This window comes from Diadema setosum, chromosome 5 (assembly GCF_964275005.1).
Source record: "Diadema setosum chromosome 5, eeDiaSeto1, whole genome shotgun sequence".
NCBI lineage: Eukaryota > Metazoa > Echinodermata > Echinoidea > Diadematoida > Diadematidae > Diadema > Diadema setosum.
This window is the reverse complement of record NC_092689.1, coordinates 38,428,522-38,448,446: the sequence shown is the minus strand read 5'-3', so window position 1 is coordinate 38,448,446 and position 19,925 is coordinate 38,428,522.

Genomic DNA, 19,925 nt, shown 5'->3' with positions numbered 1-19,925 from the left:
ATCCCACATAAAACGTTTTAACATAACGTGATTACTCACTTAAAGAGCGCATGTTATCTCCTTTAATCCAGACTCCTGTAACGTTGACTGCACCCGTCAGCTGTTAGAGGGATCGTATAGTTGTGGTTGTGTCCTAACTTCAGGTTCCTCACATTTTTTGGTGTGATAAAGAGAAACCTCTTATGAAATATCAAAGGATGTGATTCCAAAAGAAATTCAACGTTTATTTGATGAAAGTTGGTTTTGAAATGGCTGAGATATCCAAACGGTGCAAACGTGATAAAAGGTGGGGCCCACCTTTTGTTACGATCGCTTTGTTTCACTTTGTTTTTAGATGTCTCAGCCCTTTTAAAATCGATTTTCATCAAATACACTTTTAATTCCTCTTAAAATTGCATGCTCTGTACTATTTCATATGTGGTTTCTTGGTATCTCGCAAAACATTAAAAGCCCAACCCTCATATCCACCAATACCTTAAAGCACAAATGTATTATCCATGGTAAATTTAGCAGACTGGTGAAGGTGAATGTCCAAGAACTGTTCAACCTCATAACTCTTTATTGTGACGGACGAGACATGTATTCATATCATACTGGATCTGAATCCTTCTCCGCAAATTTTGCAGTATACCCCCCCCCCCCCGTCCTCATGGAACCTTGACACAGATTTTACATACATATCAAGCTCACGCTGTGATCAAAAGGACAAGGAGATTTTTTCAGCATCACGATTAGTCCAGATACTGGACGATTTTTATCATCCGCAGTCCCCACACACTCGGCACCCACCCAATGCGCCCAACCGCTGATTGCGACACTCCACCAATTGGTACTCCCGAAAAAAATGTATTCAGGAGGGGTGAATTGTGTAATACAGTGTACATACGACACCATCAACGTACGTCCGTACACACGCGGGCACACTACGAATACAGTCCAGGAAGTGGACTACATCACGATGGACACGTATAGGCCTACATGTGAAAAGAATTGATAAGTGAATAATAATATACAAACCAAGTGATGAAAGAATGAGTGTATGAATGAATGCAAATGTGTCATGACTCACGACGGCTAAATTCACACTCATAGTATATCCGATTTGAATATTCTTTTTGGCGCGATGATTGGTTATGGATTCTATCGTGTTCGGGAAAAGTCGTAACAAGACCATTACAAAGCTAATGTTATGATTTTACACCGAGGTATTCGCATTCTTCTCTTTCTTACCGTACATGTATCAATAGCATGAAATGATTGCTGGCAAACTCTTTATTTTCTTTCCCTGAAGTTGACTCTCATATGGACTTACTCAATTTGAGTGCATGAGCTGATTGTACCTCCCTGGCTGATTGGTAGGGAAAGATCTTGGAAGACGACAACAAAGCTACAAACGTATGAATATGTGCTCATAACTTGAGATATTACCGGTATTCGCAATATTTCCAGGGCTTCACGGATCCATGTTCCTCCCTCATAAACGTCGGTCACATATTCAGAGACCAGCAAAGTTATTTCGGCGCAAGGCGACGACTGAATCTCTGTTTATCAACTCTTTGATGTATAGCTCCAATAAAATGGCGTTCCTCGAATTTTGCCAGTATATGTGGTCACTGACTCTCCTCATAAACAAGGGGCTTCTCGGAGGTGGGAATCGAAGTCAGAAATCCCTCCCACCTAATGAAGATGACAAATCGCAATCTCTGACACACTTTCCCCTTTCCTTCTTCTCCTCCCTTTTTGCGACATTTTCTCATCCATTTGATTCTTCTTTTGTCCATTTTCTTCACCACTGTTACAATATCCTTCCTCTTTTCTTTCTGTTGACTTCATCCTGCTTCAAAAATTTAATTCCCGTTCTTATTTTGTCCTCCATATGACTACTTCTCCATCTCTCACTACCCTTTCCCTCTTACCATCTGTCCTTCGTGTGCTCCTTGATGTCACGTTGATCCCAATCCCTTTCTTCCTTTTTTTCTCCTCCGATTCATCTCTTTCTTCTTCCTCTTGTTTTTTCTATGTTGTCTTTCATCCTGACAACGAATTCTGCCACGTTCGTGACGTAGACAGGATCCAGGCCATGTCGTCACGGCCAGACGATCTCGACGTCACAGGGCGAGGAATCGCATTCCTGAAGAGAAACCCTCTGCGTGCCCTCAACATGAGGTAAAGGGGTTAAAGGGAACTTCGAGAATTCCCTAAAAGATGTGGGACAACTGCTGGACCTTCTACTCTGATTCTATCGGAGCTGTTATTGCTTCTCTCCTTTATAGGTTTCCACCTTCCTTCAAGTCTTTTTTTCTTTGTCATCTACGTTCATTTTTCTTTCTCTTTTGTTCTTTCTTTTATTTTCTCTTTATTTACCTCTCTGTATCCACATCTTTCCGTATTCTATAGTCCTCATACATTAGTACATCATATCGTGTTTGAATACAAATGCAACAACAAAAAATTGACATTTTCTTGTCAAATACCTCTTTGAGTTATGTATATTCTTTCTGTGGTCGGTGCTTGGCACTTGATCTTTTTTCTTTCAACTACACGTTTTACTTTGTCTTCTGACATTACCTTAATAACGGCTAATGATTTCCTCCCATGAGATGTAAAGAGTATCACCGCAGCTGCTTGCGGCCCGGTGGATTGATATACGACAATATTGGTATGGCAAGGACCCATATATTTTCTATCAAATTTTGACCTCACGTGCTGTCGAGATCAAAGAAATTATACTGAAAATATGGAGATGGATAATGTCCGTTTCCTGGCCTGGGACATTTTTATGGAACACTGCGTGTCTCTACTAACGGCTTTTAATGTTCATCTGGATATGACCGAACAACAAAAGACACAAACAAACAAGAGTGTATTTCCAGGAAACTGGTTGTTTGAAAACCATCTTCAAATTGTTAGGATGCTTACTACTGGACTGAACCCCATCCTGTATCTCTATACCGAGAAAAATTTGCACATTATGTAAGTATATTACACTCACTGTCATTGTCATTTCTTTTCTTTTTACATTTGATATCCTCCTGCTGTTAATGAACCTTATGTTGTAAAATGTTGTAAAACCTTAGCTATTATTGACTGAAAGTTTAGAAATAAAGTCCTCCCAAAATAAGGAAGCAACTCCACCCCACCCCATCCCCCCCCCCCCCCCCCCAAAAAAAAAAAAATAATAAATAAATAAATAAAAATCACTCCACATTCGAGGCTGGGCTGGTTCTAATAGTAATACATAGGCCTAGATTAAAATCAGACGAACAAACATGGAAGAAGATTGACATCGAAATCTCATACAAAAGAGGCTACATCATCAAAATTCTTTAGCAAATGCTGACCCCTTCTTCCTATAAGTCATCGCTGTAAGGTTATTAAACGGCTTCATTAATGCTGCCAACGATGCAATCGCTTATACCATGTCAAGAAGGGGAATTGTTATGTGTATACAGGTCAACAGGAGACATTTAAGGTGATGACATCTTGGAATAAATGAACCACGGGACTCGAACCTGTCATCTACTGCTTTTTTCCCCGTCATGTTTGTTAAATTACAGATCAGCAGTTGCGATCTTGCAAATTTCATTTGCAGAGGGAGACAAATTGAAGAAAATTCGCATCTCGACTTTCATCCCTCTGATTGATATTCTCTTTCTTTCAAAAAATGATTCTTATTTAGGCCCGATTTAGTTGATGAAATCGCTATTATTCTTTTCGTTCCACTTTGACAGTCAATTCGTTCATTTTAGCCTGCTTGAACAGGGTGATGTGGACATTATCGGGCTTTAAGCAAAGAGGAGCACTCTCATCTGTCTCTCCTCCCGGGCATGCACTCGGCCATGCAGTGGTTAAGTGGCTGCCAACGTGTTGCCTGATGATGGATCCTTAAGATCCCATGCAGCGTATAATACATATCGAAATAAGAAAACCAAAAGGCGGATAGATAGATATATCCCCGTATTCTTGACGAAGAACAGCCTTACAATGGATTATAGTTTTGTTTGTTTGTTTGTTTGTTTTTGTTGTTGTATTTTGTTTTGTTTTGTTTTTTGTTTGGCTCTCCTTCTTTTTCAAACATGCACGTTCTTTGGTTCAAGTCGTATTAAAGTTATTTTGATTGTTGAAGTAAGCAGGGATTTGAAGTCACGTCATGTGCAGCCGGAGACAGGTAGTGAGGAAAGCTACTGCTGATGGTTGCGTAAAATAGAATTTACATACCTCCATACGACATTTTTAACAGTCAGTACGATTTCATTGAGATTGCTTCATTACGTCGATCAGGGCATAAGAAAGAAAAAAAAAGAGTAAATTTCAGGGCGGATGTAAGAGCTAATTGTTCCAAATGATTCACCCTGCAAAATTCATAATTTATCAATATGAAGCGTGCATGTGCAAACAGATAAGTGATTTTATGTCACATCTATCGATGGTGCTACAAGACGAACTCACATAACAAGTCTGCGTGTCTATTGAATGAACAGGAAATTGTAAGTAGTTCTGAAACAAGAAAACAAACAAGAATATCAAGCACATGAAACCGCGTGTAGGCATACGCTCACAAAATAACAGATACACTTGGTAATATCATGGGGAATCAAGCTTTCTTGGAATGACCAAAGCTACGAAGGTAAATATAGTGAACACTTGTCTATTATCATCAAATGAAAGGAAATAAGTGGGTGATCTGCACCCCCCCCCCCTTCTGATAGGTCAATTCAAAATCCCACGTCATAACATCAGGGAGGTGAGTTGATGACATGTAATACAGTGACAGAATCTTCACAGCGATGAATGAACTAATGCAAACTTTGCTCGTGAGCGACAATTTAAGGCGGACATAGAGATGAGCTGGATAAAGAGAAATACAAGATCCCTGACAGGCAGTTCAAACTAAAACATATTTGATTAATGAACCGGTATGTAACGTATATTGATAGAAAATGATAGCAGAGTGTGCAGGACGCAATTTTCCAAACTTCACATCGTCTGCACCTGTGTTTATCTACAAGCGAACTTTGTCCTAAAACAGTCCTGCTATGTATCCTGTCTGACCAATCATAATTCCACTGTTCGCCTCGGCGGTAATCCCACAGGTCACTACGTTATTTGTCACTGCCCTGAAATGAACAAATGTTTTACACACAGTCATATTTTTTTTTTTTTTGTATCGTCAAGAGAATCTAGCTAAAAATACATGTGTGTGTGAGTAGGAAAGAAATACCATTGCTCCATAAACATCCGTATCTCAACTTTTCTCCAGAATTCCTCAGTGACGAACAAGTGTATATTTTTTTTTTCTCACGATCAAAAGTAAATACAGCACAGGTTGAATCATTCACCTCAATTTTAGTTAAGATCTTGAGAGACATGAATTACTTAAGTGCAATATAACTTCACAGTGAAGTTGGACTTAACAAGCAGAGTAGAATTAAAATTCGGATGGAAGTAAAGATAGTTGGTGGAGTTTGAAGCCAAATATATGTTTTCGCAACGCAGCAATATTTGTTGCAACAACACATTATGCAGATTAAATGAGATGAAGATTTTTCCCATGTTATTCCCATTCTCGAGTTTATCATTGATATTACTCGAATATGTAAGTGACTTCTCTATCAATGTTAACAGCTAAGAATATTTTGTATCCTTCGTATCCAGTTAGCGCAGTGTTATAAAGACCTACAGTTATGATAATCTTTAAGGAGGTAGGACTCGTTTGCTGAAAAAGCAACCTAAAGCATGATCATGATGGTTTTTATGATTTTTTGGGGGTTTAAAATCGAAGGGGAGAATAAGACATTTTCACCTCGTTTTATTTTGCGACCGATATATCATTGTTTTTTTTAAAAAGCCACGAAACTTCAAAATTCTGTAACTGTTTCAAATTCATGCTTAATCTTAATAAACCTTTATTCTCTGTTTTCGGGTTTGTTTGTTTGTTTGTTTGTTTGTTTGTTTTTTGCTTGCTTGAATTATTTTCTTCAACATGATTTCATACATAAATCAAATTTCTTTTCAGTAATATCAAAGAAAACATCAATATACGGGTTACAATATGTCCATGATGCAAAGAAGAAAGAAAGAAAGGAAAGAAGAAGAAGAAGAAGAAAGAAAGAAAATAAATGTGTACAAGAATTTCGTTAACAAAATTTATATTTTGCATTGTATTACCAAATTGGCAAATGATTAACTCATTTTTACGATGCTTACAAATCAATTGGCGGGTCTACGAGTTTCAGCGTTGTTGTGTCCACTCTGTTTCGAGGCACGAGTTCTCTGAAGAGTTCTCACAAGAACAGAATTGTCTTTACAGGCTGAGGCCTTGTAAGATGGCTGTTATGAGCATCACAGCCGAGCAGCACTACATAGATTTGACATCTACGGGGTATAGGTTGGCAGCAAGTCGTCTGCAGTTCGACTGCTTTGAGCGCGAAAGAAGATGTTACCCATAACGAAATGAGATTTTGATTCTGGAGTCGCAAAACTTTCTGCGAATCCTATTGTCTCTGTGCCCAGCGTAATGCGTTTAACCTTAAGTGGCGCTCTCACCACACTAACTGAGGTCAAGATCACAAGGAACAAAAGGTCACAGTTGCTGAAATCAAGCAAAGGGGACATGAAGACAGAAAAATAGAATAGTTTACGAACTCGGTTTACGAAACGAGTATTCAATAATTTTTCTCTCAAAAGTTTGTATGTTGCTCATTTTGCTTGTCTGCTTGTGTGTTTCTGCTTCTGCTTCTTGCTTCTGCCTAAAATGAGCTGAATGTCACGATCAGAAGACTGGAAAAAAAGGACATACCAGTATGAAATACATTCCAGATAATATTTGTTTTTCTACTCCCTCTGAATGTGACGCAAATCAGCCAAGTATAGGCCTTTATCAAATCCGCAGAGATGATGTTCATGATGTTGGTGCAGGCGAAATACTTTAAGTTCACAGATCTTTGAGTTCAAAATAGGCCCTTATATTATATGATATACCGTAGACACCTTCACAAACCTTTTCTTTCTCTCTTCTTTCTCTCAACCCCCCCCCCAATCCATCTCTTGCGTTGATTGGGCAGGTTAAAAGCAATCATAATCAAAATTATTTGTAAATCATTCGCCTTTGGCCTTCATCGATGTGATGTTTGCATTAATACTTCTCTGAACGTGTAATATGTACATTGTGTTATAGATGTGCCTGTAAGTAAATTGTGGTGTGATTTAAACAGGCTGCATCTGAAATTCAAGTTAAGAGACTGTTTTCAGAGAGAGAGAGAGAGAGAGAGAGAGAGAGAGGGGGGGGGGGTGAGAAAAGAAAATTTACTCATTTCCACGTCCAAGAGTCAAACATTTATTAATTCCACAGAAATCAATCAATATGCCCTGTGAACTATTTAGGATTCCCTGATATTTATGTCTAAAGAGATATACAATTAAACTTATAGTCACCTAAACGTTGACTTATGTAATTAAACAAATCGTTGTTTTTCTTTGTTTGTTTGTTGTTGTTGTTGTTTTGCTAAAACGGGGTATAATTGTCCTGTAGAGACATGCTGAGAGTTTGTGCACCGCAGTTACAGACCAATACAAACAAGGGAAATTGATTCACTATCCAACTAACTTCGGAAATTGTCCTATATGTGATGCCCTATATGTAATGCGACGGAAACAGTTTAACACAATGAGAAACGGCCTCAAAATTGACATATTCCACTAATGGTGGAAAATTTTTTATCACTCGCAGCAGGAACTCCGTGACTGACAAAATGATTATATCGCCATTCTGACCGCAACTATATGTTTTGACATTCAAATCTGCACCTGTGAAACCAATCAATTTTGATTCATACCGGCAATGTTGTGGGTGCATCCTTATTTGCAGTCGTTGTAAATTATTGCTGCCGATTTCCTATCGCGTGAAGCCTGATTTCAATGCCATTGACCATTGTTGTGGCAAAATGTTTGCTGTTTTGTTTTCTTACACCTGGTGGTACCTGTAACATCATGGAAAAGTTGATCAATTCCTGTATTACGTATTATCGTGTAACTCGTAAATATTCGGCTAAAAAAGAATGAACATATTGCATTATCTATGATTTCCGTGATTATTTTCAAAATCATTATTGTCATTATCTTCCCAATGATTATTAATGCAGTAAAGTTCATCACACAGTTACATTCATTATTTATCGAACAGGGATCCGACTGATCAAAGTGATTCAACATGCAGTTTCAATTCTCGACGCGACTGAAAGAATGAAACGCGGGAATTCGGCCTGGGGACACAAGAACATCATTCGCAAGCAACGCGTTAGTAGCTGATTTCATTACCCTATAGAGAAAATAAAAACATGTAGCAAGTACTTTTTGTTGGGACTGTGAGGCGGTGAGCTCAAATATAAAAGACCCATGCAACATATTTGCAAAACGTGACGCGAAGAATGGTAATACGACGGAACAGTTACTCTTTGTCATATACTTACCACCGTGCTTACCACCGTGCTTCCCAACAAAAGGAACTTGCACGCACTCATGTATGTTACGATCGAGAGGAGTTGTTGTTGTTGTTGTTTTTAATCCCCGAATTCATAGCACACGAAACACAAGTTGGTCCAGGTAAATACATTCGCTTATAGCCAGCCTACCCACCGCACAGATATCTTTGTGTGATATCCATGTAGAGAAAGTGAGACAATACTGGGAACCGGCACTCCCCTACAGGATCACGAAGAATTCTAATTCCAGTATTATAGATGCATTTCCTTATACTCGTACCTTAAAGGCATAATTTACCATTTGCAGATGAAACAAAAACCCAGCATTAGTGCTTTAAAATAGTTCCAAGATAAATATGATTTGAGGGATAGGAACAACCCCTGTAAAAATTTGAAACAATATAATCGATGCTAAGCATTGATAAATATACAAAATGTGAACAATAGTTATAATAAAAATGCTTCCAGACTAAAATGCTGATATCTCCTTATATCTTAGGCTGTATTGCAAAATTTTACATGGTAGAGTGTTTTGTGGTACAACAGACTTACACATAAGCATCAAATGTGATATCTTGAAAAAATTTTTAAATCTCTGCTCCCAAAGGTAAACAGGACATTTAACATCCTCTCTCGTCTCAATCTGAAACGGGGAAAATATCCTCAAGACCTTCCATGTTAAGCTAGGTGTAATAATATTTAGTGTACGTCCTCATTAACTCATTGCATGCCAGACAGGCTGCTGCTTTATGGAGCTTTGTATTGATGGTGTGATATTGCATATCTGACATGCAAAAAGAGAACATTACACAATCGATGAATAAATCAATAAACAATCAATAATGATAGTTAAGAGAAAAATATTTGCTATCGGGGGTAAGCATTAAAAGCAGTCATTATTGTCATGAGAATAACTCTCATTTATCATAACTATTGGTCACTGGCGTAAATATGATGTAAACCACTGAACGAAGTTACCTTTTTGAAAATAGCTGAATAACTTTACTCTTCAACCTTTTCCTCATCTAGCACCAAATATCTTTCAAAAAACCCCACCTATTAATAAAAAAAAAAATGATTCTGGTTGATTGTAAATAGAATATTAACGAACACAAAACATAGACAAAGTATACACGCGCGATGCTGTATACTACAGACCACAGACTAGAGAAGGCAGGCAATACAAGGGGCAAGACCCCCCCCCCCCCCTTATTTTTTTTTTTTTGAATACAAATGTACTTCTTTGTTATAGGCTGAGTGAGTTAAGTGTCCCTGACTATCAGAATTTTTTGTGTATTGATTTTGTGTTTTGCGATATCCTTGTTTGCTCATGATATTTCTACCGAAGCCATGAGCAATGGCTGAAGAATTCTGCGAAATATTTATTCCGTATATACGCATTGTTAAATCTTAATCCATCACTATTATCATTATCACCTGGTTTTTTTGTTTGTTTGTTTGTTTTTTCCAAAGCGGACAAGCTCATCCTCTTAGCTGTGAGGTCATCTCTTCTTCAAGAGCAAAACAAAGTTTGGCCTTCGCTTCCTCACAAACACCATCTTTTTATAGTTTGTACAGCGCACTATACGGACTCAGGTCATTGCCACCCACTTATTAACAAAAACCTATATCCCAGTAGAAGTATAAGTGGTATGATCTCTTCAACCCTCTCAATACCACTCACTAAAAAATATCGTTAATATCGAATACATGCAGAACGTTGTCGATGATCATGACAGACCTCAGCCCTTGACAGACCCAGGACATTGCAGCCAATGTACGCCGAAGGTAAATGTGTATGATAGCAGTGAGACCATCTCTTCCTTCAGTCTGAAACGAAGCGAACTGTATGCGTGGGGGGTACTGACACTAGAAGGAGCTGAACCTATCCATCAAACCAATATTGGGGCAGATTTACCTTAGAATTTTTGTTGACACATGCTCAACTATCTTCTTTTTTTATTCAGTTGTTTTGCTTGTACATATATGCAAGCAACGCTCCTTGGTATTGTATCGCCGTGTGTTGGTGGCAATAATCCTCAGTCATTATATCAGGTCCCATTCTTATCTTCTAATGGACGGTATTTGCAAAGGATTTGAGCTGTTTTCGTCTAAGTAATGTAAGACGGGTGTGTAGGTGTTATGGCGCGATTGCGAGTTGTGAATTCATTTCATTCAATGAGCCTGGCAGGATGACAACCCGCCTAAGAAATTGAGGTTCTGCGACATTACAACGACGTGCCAAACCATTACACGACAGATAAAAAAGGTGTCGAAAAACCGAGTTACTTTGAAGATTTTGTTTGCTTACTCCAGACAGTTCGAATTCCCTGGCTTTTTTTTTTCAACGGCTTATACGGTTGCTTTGTATACGTAGGCCAGTTCTCACCTTTAATCCAATCCTGTTAGGCCACCATCATATCATTCATCATTCCCGGTTTCTGCTTGTATTTCTTCTTCTTTTTTTTCAATGTTTTTCCAAAGCTGGTTTTGTAGTCTGTTTTGAGACTTTAGCGTTTTGATAATACGCTCTCTCCTTCTCCAGATAAGAAGGTGCTATATTCTCCTTGACTACTAAGTTGGATTCCCATTTAACCATGCAAGAGAGAGAGAGAGAGAGAGAGAGAGGGGGTAGATAAAGGGACAGAGAGATGAAAAAAATCATTGATTTAAGATACGATGAAAATCATATCTAATGCATCTGAAGCTTTTCTCATTTTCATGCAGACGGTTTCGTCGGAGTTTATCATCTAGGACATCGTCTTATCTCAGTCTGACAACGAAAAAGATGAGACAATATCATTTTCTACCAAATCATTTTTTTTTGAATCAAATCAATCCCGAAAGAATGTGCGCTTCTATGCCATTTGCCAGAAAACCAAAAGAGAAATTATACTCTATCCGAGTGATATCACAGATAAAATGTTGCGGCCTAGAGGTGATATGCTAGCATTGATTCCAAACGTCATAAATATCCTCTCTCGAAAACTCAAGACAAAATGAAACACTCAAAGTGGGAAAATCCGTTTTCCTATAAATGATAAGGGATTGCTGTTCTATTCCATCACGTTAAAAACTCTGGTTTGAAGTAAAAACTACATTAAGGAAGTTCTTTTAATGCCATAACATCGAGTTTAAAGCGAGAAATAAGAGTTGTATAGTACTGCTTTCTATCATGCAAGCAGAATCTGCATTGTCCCAATTCTTTCATCTTTCTCCTATCAAATATAGCGCTCCACCAAAAACTAAATAAAAAAAAATGCACCTTCGAACTTGTTTTATGCTGCCATACGTTTAGTGTCACTTGATAATGCCTTGTTCAACAAAACAATAATTGCTCGCGAGATGGGAGTCATTTTCGTTTACTTTGTGTTCTTATTACCTCCTCTCCTTTAACGGTTGACCGTTTTGCAGATCCGTTTCACAAAGAGCAAACACTGTTCTTGTTGTTTTTTTTTTCTATTTCTCTCCTTTCTATGGGAAGCCTGAAGTGTGTATTTTGCTTCAATAAACAATCGGACATGAAAACCCTTTGATACATCCGCCTAGTGAAGTCTGTCTCGTCAAACATTACTGCCGCCTGAGATAAAATGGCACAACTAGCAAATGGCAACCTTTTGGTATGAACCATGCGACAATATCTATCTGGATGGGATGAATGCAAGATGAATGAGGCGATACGACAGACTATAGCTTTGTTCACACAAAATGGCTTGGTGCCAGCCGCACGGGAGCTACTGCATTATAAAGATGAGTCTAAGGAAAGTCTTAAGGGACTGTTAGAATGTTATTTCCCACTTGAATAGAATTCGTCATATCTTCATGACATCATAGTAGGGTGCCTATAAAGATTGTCCCAAAATGTGTACTTACTGGTGAAAAGAACAAATCAGACGACACTAAACTGATCCATTCTCGATATAAAGACCTTCTATTGAACGTGTGCCAACATTGATAAGAATTCTCGGTAGTTCAATGTTACAAACCAACAAAAGAAAAAATAGAATAGAATAGAAAAGAAAAGCGTTCTCACAGGAACAACGTTCCTGGAATTTCTTTGAAATAGACATACAAAAAATCATTTACGCAAATGATTGAGAGACAAGCACAATCATGATATATCTCATATTGTATATATCTCATTTCATAATATACCTCCAACCCTTAAAACGGGAAAGGTGGATTTTATAGCGCACTTTCAACATATTGCCCTACAACTATTCGTATATAAAATTTTCTTCCTGCTGAGCATCTGATTGTATCAGGTATGAATGACCAAAGAAATCAGTTACCATTTTTGATACTAGGTTTACATTATTGATGAATTAATAATAGGCCTACTCTAGCACGCAGGGAGAAAATTGTATTTTTAAACATAATCAGAAAATATTTGCATTGTTTAAGTGATAATTGTTCATATATTGATTTCATCTCATCATCCATGTTTCAGATTTATCAAAATATTATGAAGCAACAAGATCCCACCTTTCTTTCATAGTATCATCTACGTACAGGAGAAGCGTGGTCGTCCTGGTAGAGGGCTGGCCAAGAAACGGATGATATATTTCAAAGAACTGACTGACCATGTTTATTAGAATTCTCGGTGTCAATACTTAACCACGGCTTACTCCTCTTCCTCCTCTTCCTCCATTCCCTTTCTGCCTCTTCTATTTTCTCTTGGGATATTCGACTAACATCCTTCCTGTGGTTATCATTCTTATCTTATAACCAATTGCTGCCAATGTCAGTATCAATATGCATCACCTCAATACACTTTTTCTCGTTTCTCCTCCTCCACCTACCATGTTTTTCTTTTATCCTATACTCCTCTCATCACCATCGTCATCATCATCACTTATCATCAGTGGTAGCGTCTTTTTTTTTTTTGTCTTCGAGTACATGTGTTCGGCACCGAGGTGCTTATCTTACTTCTAATCATTGTTCTTATTTTTTTATTGTTATTATCATTATTTTTGGTTTGACGATTGCTTCCATGACATCACCGATGGATTTGCGACTTTAAAGCTGTTATCAAGTTTTATTGTAGTTTAAGTTGACACAATGGTCATCAGCGATTCATTCCTTTTAAAGCATGAGTATATAGTCACGCAGTACAATAAGGTTATTCTTTCTCAGTGCCCTTGTGATATACTAAGTATGTGACTTATCTCAACACACAGAGCAATAGAAGTTAACACTCTGAGTACCAGGCTATTTACAACACGAGGCTTTGAAGATGTCTCGAAAAACCATTAAAGGGACATCTTCTTCATTTCCAGAATTGCTGCACCTGAGGCGGTATAATGATGATGATGATGATGATAATGATGATGATAATGATAATGATAATAATAATGATAATAATAATAGTAATAGTAACAGTAATAGTAATAATAATCAAAAAATAATAATGATAATAATAATAATAATAATAATAATAATAATAATAATAATAATAATGATGATGATAATAATAATAATAAATATGAATATAATAATAACAGCAACAACAACGAGAAAATTAATGTTGCTATACCGTCTCCTTTAAAGGGAATTTTCTTGCGATGTGGTATGGAAGGACACGCTAAGTAGTTATGACTGGAACCTTTCGAGAGGAAGTATACCACTTCGCCAGCCAATGTCACATAGCACTCATGAATGTCACATTGAATCGCACAAATTTTCGGTCACGTATACTTTCAAGGCGCGGGTCTCACAGTGTGATGTAAGCACACACAATATGTCAATGTTTTGCATTCAGAAATGTGCCATCAGGAAACACAAGGTTGATGAAAGCATGGAGCTACTAGTAGCTTCATGATGGAAGTCAGCAGAGTGTATAATATGCACCCAAGAGCACTCGTGAGCACCCATGAAAAATAGAATAAACCAAGGAGTTATTAACTCCTTGGATAAATTAAACACAAGAGAAAAGTAGGAGTCTACCATATTATAAACCTAAAGCCAATAACCCAGCAACTGTGCACCTTTTTTTCCAATCCGATGTTATTGCCAGATGACGGATCAGAGTAATAATAAATAATAATAATAATAAATAATAATAAATATACGCATTAAAAGGTTTGGCGAGATCACAATACTCTTTTGCCTTTGTGCTATACTCATTGTAATCAGGGTTTTTTGATATAAAGACATAATCATAAACCCATTCAATACTATTGATGGTCAGTCTCTTCTTTAGTCACACCGCCGACACTTCTACTGCCTCACGTCTGGCCCGACATCGTCGCGTCGGGAGCGACTGAAACACCGCCTCTCTCCCGCCCAACGAAGGCAAGAACGGCATGGTAGGGTAGAAAGGTCTACAATGCCATCAACTGACAATATTCAAGGTCATCGTATCGATCCATGACAGATAATGGATCAGTGATGATTTTACACTCTTCGAGTTTTAATACCATGATAAAAGCACTGCGTACAGATCAGATTTTGCTCCTTGATTCACGTGTAAGCCTAAGGCGTTGTTATAAACTGTATTTTCTTTATCATACCAGGGAGGTGGAATGTCCTTATCTCTGCTCATACCAGTAAGAACATTCTCACATACTGGTATGTGGTATATATGTATTGATTACGTATCAACAACAGTTACAGATTGGGCGAGAACCGGAGTGAGAACTAGGTAAATGGCAGGTGTATCGTCTTAACTATCCACGCTATCCAGTAGAATACAATTATACATGTGTAACAAAGATCAACCTCAATTCATGGAAGTTCCATGCTCAATCCAATCAGGGAGGTCTCTTTACACTTCCCTGATCAAACCGTGGAGCTACTAGCTCCCATGGTAAAAAATCAGGTACACTTACTCGTTCGTCGCCTAACACCACCGCTAGATTTGTCCACAAGATGGCAGTCAACAGATGAGCGTTCAAAATCATTGTGTGTTTCTGCTCAAATAACAAAACGGAAGACTTAAGACACGAAGAACTGGACGCGATGTATCTCCGAATTGCTTCCTCACGATCAATGCAAACTTCCACCCAAACTCTTCGACTTAAATAATGCCAGAGAATGACAGAACGAAGTTTATATAGTCAGTAAGCCAATTGCGTAAACGAATACACGAAGTTCCGATTGTGTCCGGGAGGCGAGTGTATAGCTCTTCTGGTATTATTATGACCAGTCCCATTCGCAGAAACGCACATCCTTAATCCTGCACATCACAGCATTTCCGCTGATACAATTATTGTCTGGTGCGGTATCATTCTGACTGAAGAGTTCAAATGAGGAGAAATCGTATATAATCTAGTACGAAGGGAGAAGTGATTGAGAGATACGTCTATCTGTTTAGTGCGGTGTCCTTGGAGTAAATGACATGAAATCTCTGGAGACAGACCGACAGCACGGATTCAAGAGTCACCTCTTTTTCGTCAACTCACATTTTGATTTTGTTTGCCCAGTTATTTATTTACTTTTCTTCTTCTTTTTTTTTCGCCCTCATGAGGTCGTTTTCCTCAGTCTATCACGCACAAGCTGGGCTCAGCGGTGTGTTTTTGTCAGCTTGTTTGCTGCGCGGGTAGCGACGTAGCAGCGAATTTCCTTCGCAAACTTGTCATGTGTTCTATGAAAGAAAAGTTTATCGGTTCATGAAGCGCGCTAGCTAGCTTCATTTGCGATACAAAGAATGGACACATCATTTTTTTTTTCTTTGCTCTTCTTATGTATATATATATATATATATATGATATATATATATATATATATATATATATATATATATATATATATATATATATATATATATATATGGCAGGGCTCGACACTAACGGTGGCCCGGTGGCCCGGGGCCACCAAAAATGAAAGTCGGGCCACCAAATTTCAAAAAAGGGCAAATTTGGTGGCCCGCCTCGGGCCACCAAAATTTTTTGAAAAGTATGTCAATAAATTCGTAACTTTTTGCGCCGGAAATTAGCAGTTAAATTTGTTTAAAGGATGGATGAAAAGGACTGAATGAGTGCCTTAGAGTGAGTGTTGCAAGTTTGTTGAAGTTTATTTATGAGTTGATATGTCCAACTTCTAATTCTTACTATCATAAATCTTAAATATTTGACTCATTAAAAAAAAGGACTTTTAATGTTTTTTATTGTTGTTTTTTGGGATACCAAATTTTTCTCTCGGGCCACCAAAAATTTGAAATTTAGGATTTTGGTGGCCCCATCGGACCACCAAACAAAAAAGTTAGTGTCGAGCCATGTATATGGTGTATATATATATGGTATATATGTATATGGTATATATATTATATATATATATATATATATATATATATATATATATATATAAAATATATATATATATATATATATATATATATATATTAGGTTGGCTATTCCAAGAGAAACGCCACCGCATTTTCAAGTTAACTTGGATGATGACAGCAAAGTGACACACAAACAGAGAAGGAAAACTTTGCCACAAAACATGAAAGTGTTTGGAAGGTTGATGTCCATTTAAAACAAGATGTGTGTGTGGGGGGGGGGGTGGTGCGCGCGCGCGCACGTGTGTGTGTGTGCGTGTGTGTGTGCCGATAATACAACAACTATGATCTCGTGAACGTAAATTTTTTTATCATTGCTGATAGCAGAAACTCTTCAAGATTGATGTATTTTATAAACACTGAACTCTTCTTCGCGAATTTGTCTACAGATATGAAAAGTGATTCAACAAAAAAAAAAAATCGTGTGCGGGTGAACGTATTCATTACGTGCAAAAATAAACTGAATGATGATTGCTATTTCCAGAGAACAGTATAAAGTTTTCCCTATACTTTTTTGTCCAATCTGAATGAAGTTCTCATTTATCTGCTTATTGTTTAGTTATGTTTAATCAAAATTGGTATTGAATTAAACATAAGAACAGCTAGCACAAACATGAATGCACCGACACAGAAAAAGCGCGGTTTTTTTGTTTTGTTTTGTTTTCTGTTTGTTTGTTTGTTTGTTTGGTTTGGTTTGGGGTTTTTTTTTTCTCCTTTTTGGGGAGTTGGACTTTTCCCCCTCGTATATCATGTTTATGTTGGCACATCTTATAGTAATCACGTAATCACTACGTAAAACCCTGACACACCGTTTCCGCTGATACTTTAACACTGTGATGTCTTCTTGACTTATATCCAAGAGTCGCTGTGAAACCCACTTTTGGGCACTCCACAAAATAATGACGTACAAAGGTACATCAAAGAACTAAAATGCATTAGCTTCCTAAGCCTTCACTTCTAGATCCCCAATTCCGCAATGTTTGCTTTGAATAAAAGTATGGTGTCAGAGAGTTAAATCATACCTGAAACACTCTGGCAGTGAATTACGGAAGCATAGAGTGTTTTGTTTTATGGTTTACTTTCATACAAAAATGTGCCACGAATTAGGCCTACATGAGTCTATACATCCCCCAGCGAATGTCACATTGATATTGATATTCATGAGTGTTTTCTTGAATGGCAATGATGTAATTGTCATCTTGGTTGTCGCGTTTAAAATCTTTACAAGCCGACTTGAACAAACCTGCCAATTTTTCGCCGGGTTTCCTTCTTCATAAATTATGATATGTCTTATTCAATTGCCTTCATATTGCCTTCTTCAATTTTCTTCACATGAATTTTCATCAGTGTTTGAAATATCTATATATCAATTCCGTCAAAGTTATTTATCATCATGCGACAGCTCTTGTATATACAATAGTTATACTTGAAGGAGTAAGTAATGAAAATGATAATCTTAATGATGACAGTATTAGTGTGTAATGAAAAAATGATATTACTTAAAAATCCTCTATTTATTCTTTAATCGTTGAGGGCGTATTTTAATCTTCTTGAACAGAACCGCGTATCTGCAGAATGTTCTAAGCACGGCTTTGGTCATGACGTACAGGAAGAGTTCGTTGTGCCCGGGAACTTTGCATTACCAATATCCCTGGATGTCACAAGTCTGCCCACGCTACTAGCAGACTAGTAGTTGATTTTCCTTGATACGACTCTGTATGTTCATAATATACTCTCCACATCGCATATCTTACTAAGATCAACGGAGCACAGTTGTTTCGAAATTCAAAATAAATCGCAAGAACTCGCAATCACTAGATAATGCTCTATCATGATGCTAGTTCTGTGACAAGATGTTATGCTATGCACATAATATGTTTATGAAGTCTATAAGATTATGGACTTTGATGATGCTGATATCAATAACAATATTGAAATATTGTGTCAATGTTTCTGTCTTGGACGTGATATTTACTGCCATTTACTTAGTTTTGCATGTAACACTTTCCGAATGCGTCACAGACCAGAAACCCCTTTTATTTGTACTAAAAAAAAAAGTAAAATAAAAACAACGTATTACTGCAGTGACATTGAAAACACAATTTGTAGGAAATTGACGTCAAGGCAGAAAATTCGAGAAGTAGAATTTCATTCAGAGGACAATGCAAATAACAACAGTGTGTTTCTGTAATCGATAATTCGGTCTGGCCGGTAGTTAAGTGACTGGCGTTTTGTGTGTTTTGGAAGAAAAGAAATACACGTTACGAGCAGCTTCGTAAGTCCACACATTAAAGGGATATGATAGTCTTGGTTGAGACCTAACCTCAGGTTTCTAACACTTTTTGGTGAGATAATTAGAAACCTCTTTTGTAATATTAAAGAGCATGTAATTCCAAGAGGAATTCAATGTTTATTTGCTCAAAATTGGTTTTGTAAAGGTTGAGGTATTCAAAACAGAGTTGAGTTGAGTTTATTTATTTAATCACGGTAAAAAGCTTGCTATCAGCTAAAAGCTGTTTTTCAGCAAGGCCGTGAAATGATAACAAAACATAGAAATCATACAATGAAGAGAGTGCAAATAAAAATATGAAATAATCATTGCAAACGAACACCCAAAAGAAAAAAAAGTGAACAAGTTACAAAGTATACAAGGTATAACATGAAAAGTTTAAGATAAAAAGTATATACAATGAACAAAAGAAATCAAATGAGAAGAAAGGAAAAGAATTATACAGAAATATACAAAGGTTTGAAAAATGGACAATCACACTATCACAATGCAAACAGATTTAGACGTTTCAAAATGACAGACGAGCTTTTAACGAGACGGGGTTGGGGGAGTCAAATGATTTGACCAAGGAGGTATACCTCCTTGATTTGTCAGACCTGCTCTATGAGAAAATATTTAAATGTACAAAAAGATACTTTTTTGTATCGTAATAAAAGGATCGTAATAAAAGGTGGAACCTACCTTTTATTACAATCACTTTGTTTTACTTTGTTTTTGGATATCTCAGCCAGACCAAAAAAAAAAAAAGAAAAAAAAGAAGAAGAGATTTTCATCAAATAAACTTTGAGTTCCTCTTAGAATGGTATGCTCTGTGCTATTTCATAAGTGGTGTCTTGGTATCTCGCAAAAAGTTAAAAGCCCAATGTTCATCTCC